Source organism: Trachinotus anak, unplaced genomic scaffold, assembly GCF_046630095.1.
Source record: "Trachinotus anak isolate AG129_WGS33_773 ecotype Australia unplaced genomic scaffold, CSIRO_AGI_Tana_v1 ptg000008l, whole genome shotgun sequence".
NCBI lineage: Eukaryota > Metazoa > Chordata > Actinopteri > Carangiformes > Carangidae > Trachinotus > Trachinotus anak.
This window is the reverse complement of record NW_027273859.1, coordinates 7,099,717-7,112,528: the sequence shown is the minus strand read 5'-3', so window position 1 is coordinate 7,112,528 and position 12,812 is coordinate 7,099,717. Positions and strand designations below refer to the sequence as shown.

The window sequence follows — 12,812 nt, the reverse complement described above, 5'->3', positions numbered from 1 at the left end:
TCTGGTTTCATGCTGCGGGATCTTTCCAGTCAGTTATTGGTGAAGTATTTCATGTCCATCAATCAACTGCGTGCCGTGTCATTCACTGATTGTCAAACACTCTTACCCGTCTCCTGAACACTTTATTTTCTTTTGTTATATCCCTCTAGAAGTTTCGCCTTTTCCTCCTCTGACCAATTTGGTTTTGTTGCCTTCTTTTCTTCTGCCATTCATTTTTACAGACAAACTTTGTGAGATGATAACTGCTATCACATATTATCAACATATGGTCTCAATGGAAACTGTAGAATTTTACCACTGTAAAATTTCTTTTATTACTGCAAATGCCTTAATGTTTTCCTTAACCAAGGAAACCTTTTAAGAGAGTTTGTACAACAACCTTAAGTAAAGTGAAGTAAAAAGTCGAATACTTAAGGTGCTTTGCGCAGATCCTTTATGGGACAAAATACTGTTCTAAGAGTCTCATTCTAATTAATGTTGTGCAGCTTTAACTGGGCAAACACTGCTCACCTTGCTTGCCCTGACAACATGAGTAATTCTGAGCTTCACCAAACTGTGGCATGGTCTGATATGTTTTGAAGTGATACCAGGAGGATATTACAGTCCCATTTTTACAAAATGGCTCACATAATAGCTCTAGATGACAACAAATATTGCTCCAGCTTTCATTTTGATGTTTTATTTACACAATAAAGTGATAGGTTCAGGTTATTATGAATAGAAAGCAGCACATCTCACTCACTAGGAGGTGGCAGACTCTGAGCCACTGATTCAGTCCAGTTTCTTGTCTGTTTGTGGCCAAAAAGAAGCAGCAGCCAACATCTCAGCCAACGCTATAATCACAGACTCACAGCAGCAATCACAGACCTTAGTCGCTAATCAGTCACCACAAGCACGCACACACAAACGAGCCAACATGCACACACATACAAACCAGTGTCTGTGTAAATACTCTCGGATTCACACGCACATGAAATGAATGTATGTGTTGGCTCAACCTGTCTTCAGATAGATGAAAATTGTCTAATTGCCGTTTCATATGCTAACAGGAATACATTCCAAAGATATTTGTGGGAATTTTGTATGAAAATGCTGAGATTCAAAGCTTTGATCTGAAATATTGTCTATACCAGTTTCTAAAACCACATAATCTCACCACAACACAACTTCATACATACAGTATGCATGCATTAAGTGAAGACACTCCTCAAAACATACAGTACATGTACACTGAAGTCCACACTCTCCTCAGACACATACTAATCCCTTTTGCCAGTGTTTCCTCCAAAAGAACAAAGTCGTCGTTGGCAGTGGGGATCAAAGCGCGCAGATGGCCAGAGTGGAATTTACTTTCGGAGCCGAACAACATGCTGGTCATTGTTAAGCTAACGCTGCAGCCCGAAAACCAGCCCCTCATCCAAGCTGTCCCAATCTGCTTTTGGACAGAGATACCACGCTTTCCCTCCCATCACAGCCAGAGAGAATGTGATGCTGTGTGGTCAGAACGGGGTTGATATGTAAGGATTCTGCCGTTTGCCAGAGAAAAGAAAGAGAAAAGTGGAGGGCCAGGAGCAGACAACATCAAAGCAGCACGCCTGGTCCCTCCTGTTAAGGCCCCCTTTTGCTCGATTGTAATTAAAGATAGAGACACACGCGAGCAGTATGTCTCCCAGAGAAAATAATTATGTGGCTCAGCCAGTGAAGAGGGCATGTGGGTGGGTGTAGAGAGGAGGTGTGGGGGGTGGAGGGGGGTTCGCAGTGGTGAATGAATGTAAGGCTCTGAGGTGGCTGAGGTGTGTGTGTTGAGGGAGGGGAAGTCAAGCCACAGGGGACTCCAGCCGCTGAGGTCGAAGTGGGTGCAAAAGACTGCGGGCCATCGCTCCTCTTCTCACTGTCCCCCATTTAAGATCCCTCAACACACACACACACACACACACACACACACACACGCACACACACACACACACACACACATGCAGACACACACACAACTCCCTGATGGCTGATTAGAGGGCAGAAAGAGAGAGAGAAAAAGATAGAGAGAAAAAGAGGTTGCACTCCTCCCAGAGGCCAGTCAGAGTGTAATGTTTGAGTGAGAGGTAGGATAACAGCATGGTCCACCATGAATCTGTATTTACCAGCGGATACTGAAGCTGTGAATCCAAATTCCATGTGTTATATTTTCAAATCATCATCAGTGAGCATCTATTTGTCTTGCTGGCACTGCACCAGAGCCTCCTCAACACTGAAGAATCACAACACTCACTAAAGCTCATTTCATGTGTTTGTGGCTTTGATTTGTCACTGATGTTTTTGCAGCATAACAAGATAGTGGTCCATGACAGTACCCATAATGAGCGTGCAGCCAGATAGTGATCCATGATGGTAACCACCGAGCCAGTAGAGCAGGATGGCGATCCATCAGGCAGACATCATCCGGCCAGGATCAGCAGAGATTAGAATTTGTGCATTACATGTTGCATGCTAGAAAGAGAAACAAGTCTACTGAGTGGTTGTGCTGCTAGTTGTGATTTGCAAAGATATTAAGGAATTGGATAGCGTTAGGTGCAACTGCATAGAGGACATTAAATGTAATTTTCATATGTATGTAGGTGAGACTTTCAGGAAGGTTTATGTGTGTACCTAATCGATTTGTTCTATTATCTTAAGGTCTTATGTGATATTTTGGGAAATATGCTTATTTGCTTTTTTGCTGAAATAGATGAGAAGATCAAAATCACTGATGTTAGGTAAATGTATGGCTACAGCTAGAAGCCAGTTAGTTTAGCTTATCATAAAGCCTGGAAACATGTGAAACAGCTGGCCTGGCTTTGTCTGAAAGTAAATCTCTGAAGGTGAAATCTGCCTACTGTCACCTCTAAAGCTCACTGATATATTATATCTCATGTGTCTGATACATACAAAAGTGTCCAATGCAACAGCTATAATTAATGGATTTTCTAATGAATTTAATAAATCCATGCATTTTTTCTTTTTATTTGCATCAAGTTCATCCTTGGTGAACTTTGACCCACAGAGTTGTGCTGTTTAGGCCATCTTGGCAGTGCTCACCTTTGAGAAAAGGAGAGGAGGAAGCTGTTTTAGCTTATTGGCCGTGTTGCACCATCCATTCTTTTTTTTTTTTTTTTTTTTTTTGACCTCCTTCATCAAAGTTTAATCTGCTACATAAAAAAACAAAGGTTTGCAGACAGTAATTGGACATGAGTTGGTACACAGGCTACATGAATAAACTGTGTGAACTTAATGTTCTGTTAGAAGCAAAGCTTCTTCTGTCTTGATTGAAATACTGCATTCAATGAAATGATGTTCAATCATGAGGACAAATGCTGGGTGGAGTAAAGGGCACAGTAGAAAGAAAGTACAAACTGAGAAGGCCATTGTGACTGACTTAGTGCTATGTATCCTGGCTGAGTGTGTTGAGGGTTGGCTCCCCAGCTATCATAGTTCACCAACCAGGCCAGCCATTAGTAAATATGTACAGGACCCTCTCACTTAGCTCCAATTACAACACATTTTAATTTCCAAGTACTTGACAAATAAATAATATATACAGCTCTATTTCTGTGTTTGCTGTCAATCTCACCTGTTGCTTCTACCCTAGCTGGGTCTGGCTCCTCGGCAGCATGTTGGCTGCAGTCCTCCTCCTCTCCTACATCTCTCTCTTCATTAACTGCTGTCTCTCCCTGACCCTCTCCAGCTGCCACTGCAGCACTGGCTGTGGCCTGTAAATATATGAAACAAATTAATTGGACAGCTAATCACACTGGTTGGACTGTTCAGTTTTCCTGTATGTGTTTTCTTAAGTTTCTAGGTATTCTGTTTTGCTAATACCACTGATCCACACTGTTTTGCACCTCTTCAGGCCGAGCCCTTTTCCAAGAAGAGTTTAATCTAGGGCAAGTGGACTTGGTTGCAGAGCGTCTTGGTCTTTGAAAATATCTAGCAGTCAATGTCACCTACCTGCTATGTTAGCCATCTTCTCTGCTTAGAAAAGCTAACAACAAGTCCCATGATCATGTTTTGATGTGAGGTGTGCACTGAGAGGAGGGGTTGTTCACAGACAGACAGAGAGAGAACAACATCTGACCAACCAAGTTTTTCAACCGCATAGTTTTCAACACATATTTATATGTAAATACATAGAAGTTGTATTGTTAGTGATATGAGTCAGTAAATGTATTTTTCCATTTAAGGATCAAACATATACCTTGGCATGGGCCCCACCTGGGCCCTGGCTTGAGGGCCATCTGGACCCAGAGCCAGGCTAGCTGGTTCTCCCTGTTTCCAGTCTTTATGCTAGGCTAAGCTAACCAGCTTCTAGCTCTAGTTATACATATATTTACTGGACAGATATGAGATTGATCTTGTTATTTAACACTTAGAAAGCAAATAAATGTATTTCCTCACATATCAAACTATTGCTTTAAGTGCCTCCCTGTGTACAGCAATAAAATTACTGTTGAAGGCAATGAAAGAAGGACAATAGTGTAGCAGATCTAGTAAGAATCTGACAGAATCAATAACAGAATCTTAACATGAATACTGATTTTATACACTGTAGCCCCATTTAAATGAATATCACTGTCCATTAAAGCATTTTCAAATGTAAGTCTCACTCGCTTTTGCCATGAAAATACAAAAAGAAGAATGAAGGAGTTTTTTTTCCTCAGAACATACAAAAAATATCTTCTCAGATATTGAATCATTTAACATGCTGTCCATTGTTATTGAGAATCCTCATGAAATGAAAGCACCACTGGGCCTTCAGATAGTCCCTTTTTACTTTGCAACCCAGATGCAAATTGAAGCTCCTCTGTTGTTGCTTTTTTTCGACCAGTGTGACAAACCATGTTTGAACTACAGATTGCTTGCATAGTCCATTTTTCAGCCGTGGCATCTATTTTATGTGAAAAGGTAAGAAAGTCAGTTGAAAGTTAATTCCAATGTGCTTGATTAATGGGCACTGGAGGATGCACTCTAATCTGTGCACTGTTCAACTTTTCCATTTCAAGCCACACACAGGTAATTATTCCCTCCTCTCTCCCGGAGTAAATGTTTTTGCTGCACCTTCCCCTCTAGTGAGAACTATTGTCTTCGTTTCAGGCATCCAAAGGTTGTAGGGTAAGTGATGTGATTTGATAAGTTAAAGACAATAACCAACTCAAGTCCAACTCAGTTAATTGGAATTCTTTAGAATTGGGTGGGTTTGTATTGCACCTTATCCATTAGGTAGCATCAGAATCAGAATCAGATTTAGTTGTCATTTCTATAACATACACTTTGCATACATGGGGGTGAGATATCGGTCTCCACCAGTCTGAGTTGGGGGGGTGACATATTAAAAAGAAGATGCATATTACAAACAAGACACATTCAAAAAACAAGATGCATAGTAAAAACAAAGACATATTTATGAGTGAATCATTTGTCATTTATGTGTGCATAATGTAGTAGCTTAGGCACTGGTTTGGTTATTTTAACCAAAGATACTCTGTACAGAAGGCAGCGTAAATGGTATGAAATGGTATACACTTGCTGTCTCCTAAGTGGGGCTAAATGGTTGTGATTGCCTGTTCATTTTAAAGCAAAACCACAAATCAATACAACACTAGATACAATGATTTTGCCACTTATCTGATAGCTAAATATGTGATCAATCCAGTACAAGATCATATCAGTTTAATAATACTCTCTGTCTTCAACAACAGTTACAGGGAATGACAGTAACAGTATTATTAAGCAAAGAAATATAAGTTTCAAGTACCTCTCACATCTGCAGCACTGCAGCAGTGAAACCAGAGTTTATTTTCTCCTGATCTGTCATCTAAAAAAAGTATTTTAGAGGCAGAATATTTGGAACATCTGTGGTGTGTGAAAAATGGATCCAATATTTATTTCAGTCACTATGGGGAGAAAGAATTGGTCATAATCTGTGATCACGTTCACCCCTCCCATTGGAATGAACAGACTCAGACCTGCTGCTGGTCTCCTAATGGAGCGGGGAGGTGGAGAAACCCATGTGACACCGTTACAGGAAATTGAAAATGAACCATCTCGGTTCTCAACTGTCTCTGTTTTAAAGTGCTGAGTATATTTTAAAGGCCTGGTGCAATCGTGGCACACTAGTCTGTGCTATCATATGGTGTCAGAGGGAGGAGAGAGGCAGCATCTGAAGGGTGTTTAGAGTCCTGATGGCTTAGGGGAAGAAGCTGTGTCTCAGTCTGGCAGACTTTGCACAGATGCTCTGGAGTGCAAACAGGTGGTGAGAGTGGCGGGAAGGGTCAGACATTATGTTTGTGGCCTTTCTAAAACACGGGTGTGTATATCATTTGGTTATGGTGGGAAATGTATATATAATAGTACACATGGGACATTGGAGTCAGGCTGTCTATGTAACTAAAGGCTAACAGAAACCAAGCACTTTCATTCTCCCTTATGATCAATTTGCAGTAAAACTACAGAGCATGTTTCAACAGCAGTGAGATACTGTGTAGCAGGCACACCACAGAGGCAACTTATGTCATTAAGAGACGCTAGAGTTACAGTTCGGGGGAGGATTAGCTGGAGGAAATTGGAAAGCCAGTGGAACTCACAAGTCACACAAAGCAACAACATATTAAAATCATCAACTGCATATGCAGTGTACAGTGGTAGGAAGTGGTGTATGACAGTGTAACACACAGGTTTAAAGGGTCATTAGCCAGTAGAACAGAAGCAGGAGTCTGTGCTGGTATACCGCTCACAATCAGCATGCCATCTGCCATTTTTAATTCATGACCTTACTCATACACTGTAACTACACCTCAGCAAATCTGGAAGAGACCTGAGGGTTTTGGTGTCTTCCTGTAAAATGAAATGTATGCTGCTGGAAATTGTGAGAAAGAAAATTATGAAGAAAACAAGATAAGTCCATGTACATGTACTGTGAATGTTGGACATGTTTATTCTGAAGAAGCAAGTCTGTGGATGCACAGCTGTGCTTGGTGTGCAAATATGAATCTTATATTGTCTAGGACAGAGTTCAGCTCAGTTCACATCCTTGAGGGTGTCCGGGCTCAGCTCTCCAACGGAGCCATGTCTTTTTCACCAGTTTGCTAATCCTGTCTGCATCCCTGCCCTTGATGTTTCCACCCCAGCACTTTACTGCAAAAAACAGTGCTGGCCAACACTGATTGGTAAAGCATGTTGAGCTGTGTGTTCATGAGCCTAGTGGGGAAGAGGTGACGTGGAGAACTGCACCAGCCTGTTGGTCACAGGAGTGAGTGACCTGAATTCTTTTATTTTAGTCCATCATTTCTCCAAATTTGGTTTGCAAATGTGATAATTAAATGCTAGTAAAACACGTTACCTTATCTTTTTCTTAAAAAATCCATTCTAAGTGATCTAATTGAAGTGGAGATAAATGAGTCACTGGTTTATGCCCTTTGAAGTCCAAACTGCCCCCTGGGGGAAGGATCAGGTCAGACTCTGGCTTTACTCACCAAACATCTCTCACAAAATCTCTGCCGTGTCACTAACCTTCCTGACTCTTTCCGTTAAACTCACAGCCTGCTCTTATTGCACAGAGCTTGAACTGGCAGAACCAGGCTTTAAGAATGTGAGTATAAATTATTTAATAAACCCAATAAAACAAGTTTGTCATTTTGCTATGGATATTATGGCAATTCATTACAAGTTACGAGATATTTGTAGCTTTCCACTAACTCCGCTCCTTGAGTTGTTAACGGGTGCACTGTGCGTGGGCAACACTCTGTATGGTTCAGGACACAAAAACATCAAAAACATATTTGTAATAAGCTTACTCCTCCATAATAACAATCACTGTGATGCATGCCTAAAACATGACATGAAGCGGATTCATTAACAGTGTGGCCTATATTTTATGCCCATACAACCTCTGTCTTGTTTTTATAATACTGTGCACTTGCTGAAAAACAGTGGAAAACCTCAAATCACCTCCTAGCATGAAGGATAGATCTCTGCAAAGGTGCAGATACCTCTCTGTGGAAGAGTGCACTGCGAGCAAAAAGAATACTTTAAAAGCAGCAGTGGTAAATAATGTAGGCTTTTCAAACGCAAAGAAATTATTCTTAATCTGGGATTTTTTTTTCCCTGTAGCATTTATCTCACCATGAATGGCTTAGTTTCAATTAGATTACCTTAAAATGTTTCCCTAGAATTAAAGCTTGATTACTTTTGCTGTGTGGTACTCTGGATATGAGTTTCATGTATCATCGGGACATAACCACCGTTTGAAAATAATTAGATCTACTCTCAGAATGATTGCTCAAATGAAAAAGAACATTTTGGATAAGCAAAGGCAAGAGCTGAGAGGCAGCCAAGGGTTGCACATAATGATGCAAATTCAATACAAAGTAACACAAAATGACTACAAACAGATGCAAAACCTAAGAGGTTAAAAAGAATTGCAATAAGAGGTGTGTCAGTAATTAAGTGGCATACCGTAATGCAAATTTAAGGTGTCAAGGATAATCAGGATTTGTGCATTTGCCACTTCCTGCATGGATCGAGTCAAACATGTAATGCAAATAACAGTGTGTAATGTATTTCTCTTTGCTTTATTTTCATTTATGCATTTAAAATCTTTCACATTTTCACGACCTTCCTCAGTGATGGAGTGTGAACAACTTGACTTTGATATAAACCCTTCAGGCAGAGAAAAATATTTGAGGCCAACTACATTTTTCATGCCAACTATATACAGCAAACTGTGAGTATGTGAATTGATGGGAAATGTCTAAAAATGTTAAGCATGATGGGTGCTCCCTGGCAAAACTGTGCTTATGGTCTGCAGCCAGTTGGCTCATCACCTAATATCATTAAACGGTTTCTTTCACTGGACATCAGATCTCCTTGGAACAGAAAAATAAAGTAACCAAATGTGTTATCTCCTCCCAAGCTAATTTAAGGTTCTGCATAGTGTATTCGCTTGCGGTGATGCTGCACCTCCCACGCAAGGACATCAGTTTCTTTTTTAGAGAAGCTTTTGTGACAGATCTGCTCCGCACTGTCTTCTCTGTAAGGAAATTGTCAGAATTCTGTGGTGCAGGGAAATTTTGATAGGTATTGTATTTGCTGCTAATCCTGTGCCCCCACACTGTGCACTGCTGACTGGGTTTTACACCATGCATCAAAGTGAGCTTTCTAAATGTTGGTTTTAACTCCATGGTATTTAAATGGAATAGGATTGCCACATTATAAATTGCCATAGGACCACAAATGAGCAGTTTCCTCTGTACCCACAATAATTTAACAGCTTTTCTGTGTATAAAACATGAAGAAGTCTAATCCTAATGTTTAAAATGTATCTTTTCATGAATGCATTTAGCACTGCTGGAACAAAAATAGCGGTGGTGCAGAACTAAAACAAATTACCCTGAAGCACTTGCAAAATCAGGATAAGCAATACTGAAGTGACTATTGCTGAAACTAAATGTTTTTAGATGTTTTGCAAATGCACATTTTTGTGGGTTTCCTACAAAAAAAAAACAGAGTTAATATTTAGGTCTCAGGATTTTTTTGCTAATGTGTTTCATGGTGCTAAAGCAGATGTCTAGCACCACAAACCATACAAGATGCCAAGAAATGGTGTGAAGGTCAAAGTGCCCTGGCTTGCAGAAGCTGTTGAAAATAATCCCATGACCATAGAATGAATTGTGCTCACGAAAAGAGAAAAAGCTTGCCAAATTAGACTTCAAAAGAAGTAGATATACTGGTTTGCTAAAATTTGACTTGAAAGAAATAAAAATACTGGAGCATTTTATATATAATGTATACTTGATATTGTAAAATGAAATATACCTTCAATCACATGACTGATGGTTTTGTAGCCCTCAGACTTTACATAGAGATGGACATCTGTGTTGTCACCCATAGGTGTCTGAAGAATGGATTGCATCTTGGCAGTGCCGGACTCCACCGAGCTCTCAGGTAAACCAAAACTGGGGAAATAAGTGGAGCGTGTGTGTTGCCGACACTTTCATGCACGTCGGTTTACTTTGGCAAGCATACACTCCCCTTGGCGTCATTAGAACAGCTGGGCATCTGGGCATCTTGCTCAAAGGCTAACCCAAGGCTAATTCATTTGCTGGCTAATTAGCTAGTTAACAAGCTAAGCTAGCAAGCCAGGTAAGATGAAGGCAAACATTGATACCTGCTAATTAATGCAAACATATAAATAGAGTACTAGAATTCCACTCACCTCAAAAACAGGAGCACAGACTTCCTCATATTCTGTTCCTCTGTTCCTCTTCCTCAATTAAATGCACAACAAGTCATATTATTTGTCGGAAATTTGCATCAAAAATCCTCCAAAAGCCAAAAAACCACAAACATGGCCGTGTGGTCACATTCAGTGAGTTGAATTAGCTGAGGTGGAGCCAAGCAGCCAGCTAGCAGACTGTGACAGCACCCACCTGTCACTCAAAGCAGCCACACCCTTAATTTTGTATAAATGAATAAACAAATGGGTGAGGTGTCATGCATGAAGAACTTACTTCGAGACACCAGAAGTTTATTTTGTACCAGGAAGTAAACATGTTTATTTCTGCTGCTGTCTTTAGTTTTCTCTAATTTGATATAAAGAACATACTAGAATCAAGTGATCAAGTTAAAATTGAGATTACAGCTGAATTATTTGAACTTGTTTTTGGCTTATGTATTGTTAATGATTCTTCAGTGAGAAAACAGTGGCAATTTATACACCAAGTGGCCATGAAGGAACATTAGTATTAATATGGGTTGTGTTTCTCTCCACCCAATGAAAGCAAATCCATATTAAATCTCAACTTCTATATTTGGTTCACTCTAAACCGAAGTCTGCAGAATATATCATTCTTTAGTTTCTATATGCTAGTTGCTAACTGTGTCGGTCTGCTGTTGGTGCTAGGAAGATATACATCTGCATATACATATACATAGGACTGATGAAAACAGTAGGGCCATAAAACCAAAACAACATTGCATGTACATTGCAAGTAATTTTATTGTTCATTTAAAATATTGATTAGTGCAGCTTTAAAGTTTACTCCAAGGACCAACAAAAGTCCCCTAGAAAGTGTGAACATAAAACATAAAGTTTACTCAATTACAGTATCAAAATGTCCCTGCGGGGTGCTGAGCAGTGTGAGCTGTGCCTCCTGTGGGGATGTTGTTCAGTGTACTGTGGCAGGTCTCGACAGACCACAGCTGGACAGCAGTGCTCTGTCTGTCTGTACTGTCTGTCCCTAACAGACCCCCGCACACCAGCAAGGTAGCAACTGAAACGGTGGTTGGATGCCCTCTCAAGCTGATTGAGTAAAGCTCATTATCTTCAGCCGTCACAATGAATCCATTTCATCAGCGCAACAGCTCTCTGTATCAACTGTCGCAACTCATCTCATCCAATTGAGTTTCACCCAGGCCCTTTTTTATTGCTGACAGCCTTGATGTAGCCACAGTCTCTTTTAAGCAGATTAACTTAACATTCTCATGAAACCTGTTATGTCATCTCTGCTGTGGCTACTGTTGATTAAGTGACTGTATAGAGTAAATAACACCAACAACCTAAGGAATATGACCTTTGAGGGAACAATTTACAATATTCAAGGCATTGATAAAACTGAATTCACACTAGTCAATGCTATAGGAGCTCCTCTTGCACTCTTGTCATGTAGAAAAGCTGCAAGCACATACAACTATAGCTATAGATTTTTATGTGCTGTAAAGACAATCTTACATTCTCCTTTTACCCTGAAACTGACATCTACCCATCCATCATTTTTTTGCTCCTGGGTAATAGTGGCAGCCTACCAAACAAAACAGTGCTGACATTTGTTTTCTCTATCTCTTTTTGGGGGGTTCTCATGGTATCTCCAAGCCACTAGAGATATATTAAGTCTCAGATGTGCTGTGGGTTTCCCCAGGGGTCTCCTCCAAACTGGATGTGCCCAGAATATCTCCACACTGTGAGGCATCAGGGGGACATCTTAATCAGGTGCCCAAGCTACCTGACCTGGTTCTTTTCAGTGCAAAAGAGCAGCAGCTCCCTACTAACTGAGCTCCTCCCACATACCTAATGACAGAACATGACATCCAGAAAACAGACAAACATTTAGCTGCTTATGACAGGGTGAAGTTAAATGTACAAGTTCACGCAATGTGTAACTTGGGTGATGGACATGCCCACAAGCCTATCCATGAATCGCGGTAATTCCATTGAAATGAACTGATTTTGCTGCAAAATGTTCTTTGTGATGATGTGACTGGGCCTTAAGCCTTGTTTAAAGCGCAGTTGGTGCCTCTAAAAACATACTCAGATACCACACACAGGTGTAGGTACACTGACAAATTTAGGGCACTTTGCTTGAATGTTTTTATATACAGTATAAAGAACTATAACTGAACATTCAGGAGACATATTTAATTTGATTTGTATGAGTGAACATAATCCTTAAAAGGATGAACTGCATCCTTGGCCACAGGAACCACTGAGCTGAGCTGCTCTTTTCAAAGCATCATAAACAGATAAATATTGATCTGTACAAGGGTGCCGCCAAAACCAAATATGGACAGAGTTGCCCTTGATCGATCCCTTGAGTATCACAGTCTGCAAAGAGGTGCTTGTCTTTGCCTATTGCTTTGCCCTGTCTCACAGTCACATCGTCCTTAAAGGAATGTGGTGGGAACATGTGGGTGCTGCCCGCCAAGACATTTGTCACGCTGAATCCAAAATCCATTTACACTTTGATATAGATGTTGCACTGCAGTGCTCACAGTGACGCAGACTGGCA

General features: G+C 40.5%; 1 long non-coding RNA gene across 1 annotated transcript; it reads right to left on the bottom strand.

Moving 5' to 3' along the window:
* Window positions 1-3,072: 3,072 nt before the first annotated feature.
* LOC139623473 (uncharacterized) lies at window positions 3,073-10,787 on the bottom strand. The gene is made up of 3 exons (XR_011691518.1): window positions 10,244-10,787; window positions 3,605-3,743; window positions 3,073-3,182 (listed from the first exon to the last, which is right to left on the bottom strand). It is a non-coding gene; the product is annotated as an uncharacterized lncRNA (long non-coding RNA).
* Window positions 10,788-12,812: the final 2,025 nt, after the last annotated feature.